A 15,184-nucleotide genomic window follows, 5' to 3' on the forward strand; every position below is an offset into this window, starting at 1 on the left:
AAAATTTCAAAAATTTCAAAAATTTCAAAAATTTCAAAAATTTCAAAAATTTCAAAAATTTCAAAAATTTCAAAAATTTCAAAAATTTCAAAAATTTCAAAAATTTCAAAAATTTCAAAAATTTCAAAAATTTCAAAAATTTCAAAAATTTCAAAAATTTCAAAAATTTCAAAAATTTCAAAAATTTCTAAAATTTCTAAAATTTCTAAAATTTCTAAAATTTCTAAAATTTCTAAAATTTCTAAAATTTCTAAAATTTCTAAAATTTCTAAAATTTCTAAAATTTCTAAAATTTCTAAAATTTCTAAAATTTCTAAAATTTCTAAAATTTCTAAAATTTCTAAAATTTCTAAAATTTCTAAAATTTCTAAAATTTCTAAAATTTCTAAAATTTCTAAAATTTCTAAAATTTCTAAAATTTCTAAAATTTCTAAAATTTCTAAAATTTCTAAAATTTCTAAAATTTCTAAAATTTCTAAAATTTCTAAAATTTCTAAAATTTCTAAAATTTCTAAAATTTCTAAAATTTCTAAAATTTCTAAAATTTCTAAAATTTCTAAAATTTCTAAAATTTCTAAAATTTCTAAAATTTCTAAAATTTCTAAAATTTCTAAAATTTCTAAAATTTCTAAAATTTCTAAAATTTCTAAAATTTCTAAAATTTCTAAAATTTCTAAAATTTCTAAAATTTCTAAAATTTCTAAAATTTCTAAAATTTCTAAAATTTCTAAAATTTCTAAAATTTCTAAAATTTCTAAAATTTCTAAAATTTCTAAAATTTCTAAAATTTCTAAAATTTCTAAAATTTCTAAAATTTCTAAAATTTCTAAAATTTCTAAAATTTCTAAAATTTCTAAAATTTCTAAAATTTCTAAAATTTCTAAAATTTCTAAAATTTCTAAAATTTCTAAAATTTTTTAAAATTTCTAAAATTTCTAAAATTTCTAAAATTTTTAAAATTTCTAAAGTTTTTAAAATTTCTAAAATTTCTAAAATTTCTAAAATTTCTAAAATTTCTAAAATTTCTAAAATTTCTAAAATTTCTAAAATTTCTAAAATTTCTAAAATTTCAAAAATTTCAAAAATTTCAAAAATTTCTAAAATTTCTAAAATTTTTAAAATTTCTAAAATTTCTAAAATTTCTAAAATTTCTAAAATTTCTAAAATTTCTAAAATTTCTAAAATTTTTTAAATTTCTAAAATTTCTAAAATTTCAAAAAATTTCTAAAATTTCAAAAAATTTCTAAAATTTCTAAAATTTCAAAAAATTTCTTAAATTTCTAAAATTTCTAAAATTTCTAAAATTTCTAAAATTTCTAAAATTTCTAAAATTTCTAAAATTTCTAAAATTTCTAAAATTTCTAAAATTTCTAAAATTTCTAAAATTTCTAAAATTTCTAAAATTTCTAAAATTTCTAAAATTTCTAAAATTTCTAAAATTTCTAAAATTTCTAAAATTTCTAAAATTTCTAAAATTTCTAAAATTTCTAAAATTTCTAAAATTTCTAAAATTTCTAAAATTTCTAAAATTTCTAAAATTTCTAAAATTTTAAAAATTTCAAAAATTTCAAAAATTTCAAAAAGTTCAAAAATATCTAAAATTTCTAAAATTTCTAAAATTTTTAAAAATTTTAAAATTTCTAAAATTTCTAAAATTTCTAAAATTTCTAAAATTTCTAAAATTTCTAAAATTTCTAAAATTTCTAAAATTTCTAAAATTTCTAAAATTTCTAAAATTTCTAAAATTTTTAAAATTTCTAAAATTTTTAAAATTTCTAAAATTTCTAAAATTTCTAAAATTTCTAAAATTTCTAAAATTTCTAAAATTTCTAAAATTTCTAAAATTTCTAAAATTTCTAAAATTTCTAAAATTTCTAAAATTTTTAAAATTTCTAAAATTTTTAAAATTTTTAAAATTTCTAAAATTTCTAAAATTTCTAAAATTTCTAAAATTTCTAAAATTTCTAAAATTTCTAAAATTTCTAAAATTTCTAAAATTTCTAAAATTTCTAAAATTTCTAAGATTTCTAAAATTTCTAAAATTTCTAAAATTTCTAAAATTTCTAAAATTTCTAAAATTTCTAAAATTTCTAAAATTTCTAAAATTTCTAAAATTTCTAAAATTTCTAAAATTTCTAAAATTTCTAAAATTTCTAAAATTTCTAAAATTTCAAAAATTTCAAAAATTTCAAAAAGTTCAAAAATATCTAAAATTTCTAAAATTTCTAAAATTTTTAAAAATTTTAAAATTTCTAAAATTTCTAAAATTTCTAAAATTTTTAAAATTTCTTAAATTTCTAAAATTTCTAAAATTTCTAAAATCTTTAAAATTTCTAAAATCTTTAAAATTTCTAAAATTTCTAAAATTTCTTAAATTTCTAAAATTTTTAAAATTTCTAAAATTTCTAAAATTTCTAAAATTTCTAAAATTTCTAAAATTTCTAAAATTTCTAAAATTTTTAAAATTTTTAAAATATCTAAAATTTCTAAAATTTCTAAAATTTCAAAAATTTCTAAAATTTCTAAAAATTTTCAAATTTCTAAAATTTCTAAAATTTTTAAAATTTCTAAAATTTCAATATTTGAAATATTTTGAGATTTTTTGGAATTTTTAGAATTTTTAAGAATTTTAGAAATTTTTTGAGAATTTTTGAAAAAAATGAGATTTTTTTACAATTTTTGAAAATTTCTAAGAATTTTTGAAAATTTAATAAAAAATTATATAATTTTAGAGAACTTTTTGAGATTTTTTGAGAATTTTCGAAAAGTTTTGATAATTTTTGAAATTTTTTGAGAATTTTCGAGATTTTTTGAAATTTTTTAAGAATTTTCGAGAATTTTTGAAAATTTTTGACAATTTTTGAGATTTTTTGAGAATTTTTGAGAATTTCCGGGTATTTTTGAGTATTTTTGAGAATTTTTGAGAATTTTTGAGAATTAAACTAATAAAAAATGGATAATTTAAGAGAACTTTTTTAAAAATTTTTGATATATTTTAAAATTTTTAAAATTTTTAAATTTTTTTAATTTTTTTTTTTAAATTTCTGAAATTTCTGAAATTCTTAAAATGTCTAAAATTTCTAGAAATTTTAAATTTCTAGAAATTTAGAATTTTAGATTTTGAGAATTTTTGAGAAATTTTGATAAATTCGAAAAAGTTGTGAGAATTTTAAAGAATTTATGTGATTTTTTGAGAATATTTAAGAATATTTGAAATATTTTGAGAATTTTTTACCAGATTTTTTTGAATTTTTAGAATTTTTAAGAATTTTAGAAAAATTTTGAGAATTTTTGAAAAAAATGAAAATTTTTAACAATTTTAGATTTTTTTTAAGAATTTTTGAAATATTAATAAAAAATTAGATAATTTTAGAGAACTTTTTGAGATTTTTTGAGATTTTTTGAGAAATTTCGAAAAGTTTTGATAATTTTTGAGGATTTTCGAAAAAAATTGAGAATTTTTATGAATTTTTGAGAATTTTTGAAATTTTTTGACAATTTTGAGAGTTTTTGAGAATTTTTGAAAAATTTTGAGAAATTTCGAAATTTTTTGAGAATTTTTGAAAATTTTTGAGAAATTTCGAAATTTTTTGAGAAAATTTGAGATTTTTTGAGAACCTTTGAGAATTTTTGAGAATTTTTGAGAATTTTTGAGAATTTTTGAGAATTTTTGAGAATTTTTGAGAATTTTTGATAATTTTTGAGAATTTTTGAGAATTTTTGAATTTTTTTGAGAATTTTTGGGAATTTTTGAAATTTTGAGAAATTTTGAGAATTTTTGAGATTTTTTGAGAATTAAATTTAAAAAAATTGGATAATTTAAGAGAACTTTTGAAGAATTTTTGATATATTTTCTCATTCGCAGTCTACGGCTCGCAATTGCAGCGTGAGTTCGGCGAACACCTTCACAGATCCGACTGCTGGCGGAGATTCTGGGGACTTGTTCCAGTCGGACGGTCTTCTAGTGGAGGCCACTCCGCTCAAGTCGATTCTCGAGGTGAAGATCGGCGGTCAACCTCCAGGACGAAACAGCTCGCTGCGCGACGCGGGAAATCAGCCAGATCGACGACCCGAGCACGCTGCACCGGTCTCAGCGCCTCTATCCGGGTGACCCCGCCGCCGACGTCACCGAGCACGGGAAGGACCTGTACAATCATTACCAAAAAAAAAAAAACATAGCTGCCGCGGTGCCGGCCACAAAGACTGGCAAGTGGAGCATCAACGAGTGCATTTCGGCCACGCCACCTTCTTTTCTTACTGCTAGCACCGGGACTCACGTCACGGGGAGTAACATTCCAACGGCGGCACCGACGCCCAGCGGTAACCTGCTGCCCCACGGACATCGAGGACGGCCAGATCAGAACAATCGACTCGTTCGAACCTTCACAAGTCAAAGGCAAAACACATCGAAAAAAAAATAAAATTCCATAGTAAACCGCTCACAGAATTGCTTTGATTTGGTATTGAATTATGATTAAATAAATGAAAAAATTGAAACCTCTTCTTCTTCTTCTTATTTCCATCCAAAATTTGAAAAGCAACGGTCAATTCAAAACAGTAAATATTGTAGTGGCTGCGTGCTGCGTGCTTTTGGCAGGCATGCGTTACGGCGTTACGTTTGCGATATCGAAAATCACCGTTTGCGATATTGGAAGCAATGCTTCCTGCTGACGGGTGTAAACGGAGGTTTGCGATTGGTAGAGCAAATCGGAAGCAAAGTTTGCGATTCCGCAAACCGGATTTTGTTCCGTGAAGGCTTGATTGTTGAGGCAATTGCAAACCTCTTTTTACACCTAAGCTTCCATCCACCCCGGGATTCGAACTGACGACCTTTGGATTGTGAGTCCAACTGCCTGCCAGCGACTCCACCGAGGCAGGATCCAGGGAGACAACTCCTACACCTGGACTGAGCTAACGACCTAACCTTTTTTAGGTTAGTCCGGGGCCAACATTTACTTCCCGTCCGACGGAAGGCGTGATCAGACAAATCTCGTCTCGAAAAATGCCACCGGGACCGTCTGGGATCGAACCCAGGCCGACTGGGTGAGAAGCAATCACGCTTACCCCTACACCACGGTCCCGGATCCGACTTAAAAAAGTACATAAATATAACATAAGTGGTCTTAACTCGAGACAAGGTTGCCACATTTTCAAAGTTTTAACCCTCTAACGCCCATGGTTACTCCAGAGCACCACTAATTTTTGGCTTCAAAATTCAATTTCTCCGCAACCCTTCATTTTTTCAACCTGTTTCAACCTGCATTAGTTAATATAGAATGTTAACTAATAACCATTAAAATTTCATCTAATTTGGTCGATCCAGTTACGAGTAATGTGGAAAAACGTAAAAAAAATCAATTTTGCCCTGGGCGGGAAGGGGTTAAAGACTTTTGGAAGATATTTTGAATACCTATAGATCCGGACATAATTTGCATACAGATCGGGCTTATAAAAAATACGCCTCAAGTTATGACAGGGTTGCTAGATTAATTACCTAACTAACTATTGTTTAGAGAGGAAAATCAAATAAGTGTAGGAGGTAGTGGTGGTTATTACGACGTATTGCAAACTAACCCGAGACATGAAGGTGGATATCTTAACTTTTCAGATCAGGATTATCTAGCCTTAAGTCAGTGATAAAGGCAAAACATCTTCAATTGCTAATGATAAATTTTACAATGACAGTGTGTTATCATTAATATATTTGAAACAAGAATGGGGTTAAAATATATCGTTCATTAGCCTTGCACCATGTGCAGTGTGTATTTCGCAGTTCCATTGCACGAGTACAAATCCGAATGAAATTCCCATTTTAGTCGTTGGACCGGTGCAAGTGAATACTTTGTTTGCACCATGATAAAAGGGTTTATTTACGTTTTGCTTCGCTCTCGGGAAGCCGCAAGTTTACTAGTCGAGTTGAACGAGGGCCGACACCGACAGCGTGTTGTATTTCTTTTCCCACGAGCGAGCTCTGCTGGGTGACATCGGTTTGTTTTGCATATATACAGTGATAGTGGGTACAATATTTGTGACTCATAAAACGTTTATTGTTATTAGTGAGAGTTTGATTTAGTTTCGGAAGAAAAATCTCTACATTCCGCTTAGGATGATCTCACCTTTTAATGAATCGTTCTAAAAATAAAAATCACTCCAGTTTTATTCGTGCAAGAGAGTATTTGAAATATAAACAACGAAAATAAAGAAGAACTAGGGGAAATCTACCCTTTCCAATCAAACACCTATCTTCGTCATATGGAGAGTTTGATGCTCGATTAAAGCTCCAAAAATACTATTTGGGCTATAAACTTACCAGCAACAGCACCGCCTCGAGTAAGCACGCAAATGTATGCCACTTACTGGCCAAAAAGATCACATTTAATGCACTTTTGATCATAATTTGTATTTTGCGAGACCACTTCTCATCATTTTGTTGGCACACACAGTGACACACACGAGAATCCCTCAAACGCTTAATGAATATCGCCAAAATTAACTTTTCACTTTCGCTTACTTTTTCACGGCGCTTAAGATATGAAATTGCTTGCAACTACCGGCAACAAGTTCTTTTGATCATTAGTATGGCACTCACTTGAAGAATAATCCCGAAAAATGTAATAAATTAGCAAGCGCCATCAAAAAAACAAACGCGCCAAGTCGTTTGACGTTTCAATTTTCACTTTGCATTCCAAACGAAGGCTGAAGAAAACCGAGCGAGAGACGAAGGCAAAAAAGAACAAAGGCTGGCCGTCAACACCACCAGCAGCACAGCCAGCGATGCCAGGAAACTTTCCCTATAAATGCCACTTTTCGTGAGTGTTCGTTTGAACTGTCAGCGCAAATGGCAACACTCGACAGAGTGTTGGAAGAAAAAAGAACTAAGCCGATATTAGAAAAATGGGCGTGGCCCAATGCATTCGCCTCGATTAGAATACCCTTGGGAATTTTTTTTTGTTAAATGCTTGGTAAAGAAATAGAATAACTTTTAGTGAAAGTGAAAATAAACAGAAATGTTCACAAAAACTTGCTCTACTCGTTGGTGTACTTGGTTTTAGTAAAATTCAAGGGAGACTCTAGATTATCCAGCATCATTCATACACGACCGCTTATTAGGATTAAAATGGGTAGATTTCCCCTAATTAGCACTTCCCGGCAAGTCTGCTAGATTTCAGTAGATATAAAAACGGGGGTAGGTTTATAGTGTACACACAGCAAAATTGCAGCAGTTGCTAAATGTGCACTTTCCTTGCTTGGTTTTTTTTTGCTGCCACCGCTACATTCAACGTTTCCGGTGCTAGATTTATCCCGGCTACCGACACCTACTAATCAAGTTGAAAGTTTGTATAGTGAGAGTCGAGCCTCGTGCTGGCGGCACACACTTGTTGAAAATTCTTTTGCCATTAGCCCTTTCTTTCTGTATACTTTGCATATATTGCCATATCGTACAGACTTTGTCTAGCCTTCGGCAGAATGACCAGCAACATAAACGAAGTTTCCACAAGCATTAAGTAAAGTACCGTAAACGGGGGTAACATTGATTTTTTTTTGTATTTTCGAAATTATTCTAGACCTAATCTTAATTACATTTGAGCACCTTTTATTTAAAAAAAATAATTTCAAAGTCACCCCCAGCTACCGACACCGCAAGCACACCGGCTCTAAACGACCAATTTCGGGGACCGCGGTGAGACGATGTGGCGTCGCGACGCCATGGTCGCCGTCGTCGTCGCGCAGAGAAAAGTTAATTACAATCCGCAGTGCAGTAGCAAGCAACGGCGGCAGAATAATGTGATTTCGTTTCTGCACGAAATTCGACGACGACCTGACGACTGGCAGCAGGGCTTTCCTATGGGCTCACGGAGAGAGTCGCCGCGGTCAACGGAATCACGCAAATCGGCCTCCGACACGGGGATTGACTGGTGGTTTGGTTTGGTTTGGCTTGCGGTTACCCGGGGGGTGGATTTTTTCGTGTGACTAAGATTTGGCAGGTGGTTTTCTGGGCAGGTTTCTGACCGCAATTTGTGCTAGTCACTTTTGCTTAAGTTGAGGTTTTGAAGTAGCATTTTATTTAGATAATTCCATAATTTGTAGAGATATCTTTTCTAGAACTTGAAGGTATGTATTTGGTATCTGATTGCAAAAAAGCAGTTCATCTGAACTTTACGTTAAAAATTTAAAAAAGAGCAATTTTTTTTATAGAAAATTTTACTTAACAAAGTTTGATAAATTTTTATTATAGTACTACTACTACTACTTACATACTTATGTCAGTTATAGAATAAATACATGACTATTCAACAGAAACATAATCATGCGACATAGCAAACATCCCAAAATGTCATGAATAGAGCGTCCAATTTCCCGTCCAGGGAAAAAAATTCCCGGGAATTCCCGGGATTTCCCGAAAAAAAATATTTCCCGTTTCCCGGGAAATTTGTAAATTTCCCGGGAATTCCCGAAATGCAGGCGAAGGTATACATATTCTTAATTTTTTGGTATTGTTTTTTTAATTGACAAAAAAAATAATGATAGAACTCAATTTTATTTCATTGAATTCAATTTGGTGTTATTATTGAACTTTGTCAGTTCGTCTAAAAACTTCATGTTAAGGTTTATTCTAGATTACATTAATTTCTGAAGCATTTACAACTGGGAATAGATCTTATTTATTTGCGGGGCAACACAAATTACGATTTTAAGGAATGAAAATAAACTATTATAATTTTGGTGTTCTTTAACGAAATTGTTGTTATAACAGTTTAAAAATGGTACCTCTCTCCGCCAAGATCAAAATTAAGTTTCAAAAAAACTTTTTTTTTCGTTTTTTGGATGAAAACTGACTGGCTGAATCATTAAAAAAAACTACTTCGTATTATATACAAGGTGCCCGAAAAGGCAAACATATTTCAAAACTTCGCTCCAAATATTTGAAAACTTTGAGTTGTGATTGCATAAAATGGTATTTCAATTAAAAAGCAGATTTTTAAGGTAAATTCAATGCCTATCTATTTATTCATGAGCTCAAACCAGTAAGATTTGTTCTGGAATAAATATTTGCCATGAAAAACATATCTACTGGTTTTTTTTTCTCATTTCAACTTAATTATCAATATTATTCTTTATCGTATTCTCTCCAACTGACAAATTTAAAAGCAATTGTGTGGTGTTAATACCAACTTCCTAACAAATAAGCTTATCACAATATTTCGATATTTTGAACGAATGTTAAAGACAGCTTATAAATTTAGAAAATTTATATATTTTCCTTAAACTGTTTGTTTTTTTTACAAGCAGTTCAGGTACTCTCACACATGTTTTGACGAATTAAGTTGCTACTCTATACAATTTTGCTGTAAAATATAAATCAGAACCAGGATCAGAACAATTTCTGATAAATTTTAAATTTCCCGGGAATTCCCGGGATTTCCCGGAAAATTTGTTAAAAATTTCCCGTTTCCCGGGAAATTTGAAACCCCGGGAAATTGGACGCTCTAGTCATGAATAGTCATTCTGCAACATAATTGCACCGATTTAGGTAAATCGGTTAATTCAACCGGTTCAATAGTTGTACCGGTTGAATATATCTGGCATAAAACGTAAAGAATTTGAAGAATTTAAAGCATTTAAAGCATTTAAATAATTTTAATAATTTAATTAATTTATAGAATTTTTTTTTTTTAAGAATTTAACGAATTTAAAGAAGCTTAAGAATTTAAAGTATTTAAACAATTAAGAGAATTTACATAATTCAAAGGATTAAAAGAATTTAAAAAAAACATTTTTTTAATGAATTTAAAAAAAATTAAGAAATTAATGAATTCTAAGATGCTAAAGATTACAAAGAATTTAAAGAATTTATAGAATTAAACAGGTTTAATAATTTAAAGAATTCAAAGAATTTGAAGAATTTAAAAAGTTCAAAGAATTTAAAGAATTCAAAGATTTGAAAGAATTCAAAGATTTGAAAGAATTCAAAAAATTAAAAGAATTAAAAGATTTGAAACATTTAAAGAATTTAATTAATTTAAAGAATTTAATTTATTTAAACAAATTAAAAAAATAAAAATTTAATAATTTAAGGAATTCAAAGAATTTGAAAAATTGAAAAAAATTAAAGAATTTAAAAATTTAAAGAATTTAAAAATTTAAAGAATTTAAAAATTTGAAGAATTTAAAAAAATAAAAAATTCAAAGAATTTGAAGATTTTAAAGATTTCAAAGAATTCAAAGATTTAAAAGAATTCTAAAAAATTAAAGAAGGGAAAACATTTAAAGAATTTAATTTATTTAAAAAATTAAATAAATTAAAAAAAATTAAAAAAATATACTTTAAAGAATTTAAAGAACTCAAAGAATTTGAAGAATTGAAAGCATTGAAAGAATTTAAAGGAGTTAAAAAAAAATAAATAATTTGAAGAATTTAAAGAATTGGAAGAATTTAAAAAAATTAAACAATTTAAAGAATTAAAAGAATTAAAAGAATTTTAATAATTTAAAGAATTGAAAGAATTGAAAAATTTAAAGAAGCTAAAGAATTTAAAGAATTTAAAGAATTTAAAGAATTTAAAGAATTTAAAGAATTTAAAGAATTTAAAGAATTTAAAGAATTTAAAGAATTTAAAGAATTTAAAGAATTTAAAGAATTTAAAGAAATTAAGGAATTTAAAGAATTTAAAGAATTTAAAGAATTTAAAAAAATTAAAGAATTTAAAGAATTTAAAAATTTAAAGAATTTAAAGAATTTAAAGCATTTAAAGAATTAAAAGAATTTAAATAATTTAAAGAATCTAAAGAATTTGAATAATTAAAAAAAGAGGTTAATTTGAAGAATTAAAAGAACTTGAACAATTTATTTTTTAAAAGAATTTACAGAATTTACCGAATTTAAAGAATTTAAATGAATTTAAAGAATTTGAAGAATTTAAAGAATATAAAGAATTTAAAGAATTGAAAGAATTGAAAGAATTGAAAGAATTTAATGAATTTAAAGAATTTAAAGATTTTTTTTCAGAATTTACGAATTTAAAAAAATTCAAGAATTTCAAGAATTTAAAGAATTTTAATAATTAAAAAAAAATAAATAATTGAAAGAATTTAAAGAATTTAATTAATTAAAAAAAATAATTAATTTGAAAAATAAAAAAAAATAAAAAAAATATACTTTAAAGAATTTAAAGAGCTCAATGAATTTGAAGAATTCTAGATTAAATTTTCAAAACAACCTATCCCTCATGGGTTTCCTATGCAGATAGGGCCTTTTGAAAATTTAATCGAGAATTGAAAGCATTGAAAGAATTTAAAAACAAAATTAAATAATTTGAAGAATTCGTTTCGTTTTCGTTTTCGTTTTACGGAGCAAGGTGGGGGACGCGGCCTCAAGTCAGTCCAAGTCCGGTTTCTTGTGGAAAAAAGGGTAGTGGCCGAACTAGTATTGCATACAAAATGAACACCACCGGAAGATATAGGGGATCGGGAGGGGGAAGGTGAAAGAAAATTAGTGTTGGTGTGAGTAGTAAGAACTTGGATGACTTGAGCAGTTACGGTAATCTGAGTTTAACACTGAATAATGAAAATCTTAAATTTTGATTCAAAATAAAAAGGCCCGGAATAAATTAAATTATTAGTTAATTAAATAAGAAAATGTAACTAATCGGAGACCTATACAAAAGAAATCTATGATGTATTCCAAATTTAAAGGAAATAAAAAAATACTAGAGAACAAAAGATGAAAACTATCTGCCGACCTGTCGCGTCCGTCAGTATTACACTTCGACCAAATCAACTAATCATTTAAGCCCAATTATTCATCTACGGAAAACTAACTAACTTTAATCAACAACCTAAACTGTCTGAAACTGTCTGAAAGTAAATTTAATCTCAAATCCTCAAATGTTTTATTACAACGCCAAATAAGGTAAAGGACCTTGCTTTAAAACCAGTCTTGCCGCTTCCAAAAACCAATAAACATAAATGAACAGTTCATAAGTTGAACACTCGTCATTAAGACGACTATTTCGTGCCTTTCATTTCATTAGGGCATAAAGCCTTGCAAACAAGAGTGCATCTCTATCATACCTTATGTAAACTGTCATTTAAGTGAAGGAGACACACTCCTGTTCACAAAACCCATGCGCCCTTTTGAAATGTTAGGCTCCATTTGATCGTCAAGGCTCCAGTAGATCCTCGATTCGCAACAATATTCGATACAACCATAATCCGAAAACCGTTAGTTCAACAGATTAACGAATTTTGTCCGATATCATTACATTATTGATTGACCGAGACTCTATGGAAATTTTGACAAATCAAAATGCTTTGTATTATTACTTAAATGGAAGTTTAAAATTTATGCAAGTAACAATAATTTTAAATAAAATTCAAAATCTATTCTATCCTACAATGCCTAGAAGAGGCCTCTGTTTCTGTTGTGAGTAAGCGCTGGTTTCAGAGTTCATTTTTCAATTTAAAAGGGGTGGGAGACGACTAATTTGCTTCATGAACTCCTACTCGGCCTTGGGACCACCTCTTAAGACACTGATGGCTCCTAGCTAGGAATTAAACCTAGACACAGCGTCGAGGCCCGCTTCGCATGGCAAAAATGTTGGCTGGGGGGAAGTGATATTATCAGGAAATTTTATTTTAAAGCCAACATTGCTAACGGCGTCGAGGTCCTTACTCATGCCCAAGGAATTTAAAGAATTTAAAGAATTGGAAGAATTTAAAAAAAATTAAACAATTTAAAGAATTTAAAGAATTAAAAGAATTTTAATAATTTAAAGAATTTAAAGAATTTAAGGAATGTAAAGAATTCAAAGAATTTGAAGAATTTGAAGAATTTAAAGAATTTGAAGAATTTTAAGAATTTGAAGAATATAAAAAATAAATGAATTTATAGAGTACATATAAATTAAAATAATTTTAAGTTTTAAAAGAATTCAAAGATTTTTAAAAACTTAAAGAATTTAATGAATTTTAATAATTTTAAGATTTTAAAGAATTTAAAGATTTTGAGGAATTTAAAGAATTTTGAATAATTTTAACACTTGAAGAATTCAAAGATTTTTTTAATAATTTAAAGAATTTTAAGAATTAAAAAAATGTTAAGTACCTTTCGATTGCAAATTCGATTTTGCTTAAAAATATGATTTTTAATATATTTTTTGTCTGAGTTTTTGACATTTCTCAAAAAAAAAAAAAAAAAAAAAAAAAACACGCAGGCACGATGGCTCAGAAAATGTCTTCAATCAAAAGTTAGTAAAATCAAAATCAAATGACATTAAATAGAAGAATCAGTGATAAAGTGAGAATCAGTAGAGCAAAATTAAAACAGGAGATAGGTGGTAGCTGAGGATGAAAAGAAGAGAAACCCCTTTCTGCGACGTTTCAGGTACATCCACAGCAGTTGACTCAACATACTGCGAATCAAAACAATACCTTCTACAAATTACTCAGAAGAACGTAAGAACGTCACGGAATTGCATAAGCTTAGACAATAAAAGTTATTTCTTAGTAAATAAGATGAAAATGAAAACATACCCTTAACGCTTTGCATATTTTAAAGCTTCTAAATAATATTTTATTCTCATAAAAAATGAATTAAATCATAAAGAAAAATAGTTATTTTAAGATAATATTCAACTATCTTTTAGCCAATCCTCATTATACCCTTTATGCAAGTTCATTTTCAAGCTGTCGAAACATCGTTTTCCTGGAGCTTCCAGCACGAAAAAACAAAATCTATTTCGTAATGTTAACCCATCTTTCCCGGCCCTCTTCACCCTCGATTAACTCTGTGGGGTGGAAAATGACAACCATCACCAGCAGCAAGTAAGTGGAGACACACACACACACACACTTGTCGCCCCAGTACCATGTACTTAAAAGTAATAATAATTCTAATTCCACCGGGGAGCGAGAAGGCAGAAAAAAAACTTCATGAACGGCGGCGATAAAACTCGACCTGCAGGGCAGCTGCCGGTGGCCTCTGCTCTGATGATGATGGCCGTGGTACGCATGATTTACAGAGACACACAGGGGGCGGGCAACAACCAGAAGAGGAGCTGGGTGGGTGCGGGCTCACATATCTATAACTCTCTTTCACTGTTTGAGGAGGAAGGTGGGGGGCTCGTTAGAACCACCGACTGTTTCGTAACTATTCTGTGTGTGATTGGTTCCATTGACTCACGAAAATTCTTGGATTTGGGTGTGAATCAAGCTTGATTAATTTGTTATCAATGTCTTTTTCAATAACAACAGGCAAAACTTTGCACTTGTATTTTACACCTTGAAGAAAAAAAGGCCTTGGCTTTGGGCGTGTAATCCGCCGCTTGTTGCCACCCTTCACCAACCTGCTGTTTCCGAAATTGGTCCGCCCGAAGCTGGTGGCACATCCTGACTCCACAAGCGTCCGATGATCCGCAGTTTTCGAAGAAGCTGCTTCGGGTAATCCTTCTAAAGATCTACACTGCACTACACTGGGGACGACGATGCATCACGTTATCTCGAATATCTTCCCCTCCCTCGGCAGAAGGTCCCCCCGAGAACCCGCGGCAATCGTAATAATAATAGCACTCAGCTCTCCCCCAGATCTCCGCGCGAATCTTTTCGAGGAGGGGTTTCACTTTCGCCAGGAAGGAAAAAAAACTTGCCCCTCTTCCTTCCAAAAGCTGCACTCCGAATTCCACAGCTTCACGCCATCCACTCGATTTTCACAAACCCGGAGCACACGCGCGCGTACCTAGACGGACGATTCGGATTCGGATTTTGCGCTAATAACTGGACTATTTTCTAGGATTATTTTCACGCGATTAAAACACTCTCGCGATTCGCGGACGACGGGTTTGGCCCAAGTGACAGCTGCATCTCGCGCACGCGAACGAAAAAGAAAACAAAAAGTTGACGAAGCGAAACAGGGTGGTGATGAAGGGTTTTTTTTTGACGAAGGTTGGATCGCAGTGCTGCCATCTAGGGGAATGGCCGTGGTTGTGTGATTTGAAAAGGCGGTTGGAATGTGAGCGTGGAGAAGCGTGGTGTTTTATTTTATTGTCTAAGAGAAAATATATAAATCTTTGGATGTCGAAATTTAGGCTTTTTTGCATATAGCAAAAATGTTTTTTTCCAGACAATTTTGTATAAAAATCTCCATATTAACCATTGTCCTAAGTCCAATCCTTGTGAAGATACAGAT

The 15,184-nt window shown here is 29.4% G+C and overlaps 1 protein-coding gene across 1 annotated transcript in view; it reads right to left on the reverse strand.

Annotated features, from left to right (window-relative positions):
• Window positions 1-14,847, reverse strand: part of LOC120426129 (uncharacterized) — a 35,971-nt gene extending 21,124 nt beyond the window's left edge. Inside the window, exon 1 of the mRNA XM_039590831.2 lies at window positions 14,346-14,847. The gene's annotated coding sequence lies outside the window, so the exon portion shown is untranslated. The remainder of the gene's footprint in view (window positions 1-14,345) is intronic.
• Between the last annotated feature and the right edge of the window lie 337 nt (window positions 14,848-15,184).

Source organism: Culex pipiens, chromosome 2 (assembly GCF_016801865.2).
Source record: "Culex pipiens pallens isolate TS chromosome 2, TS_CPP_V2, whole genome shotgun sequence".
In the NCBI taxonomy this organism is placed as follows: Eukaryota; Metazoa; Arthropoda; class Insecta; order Diptera; family Culicidae; genus Culex; species Culex pipiens.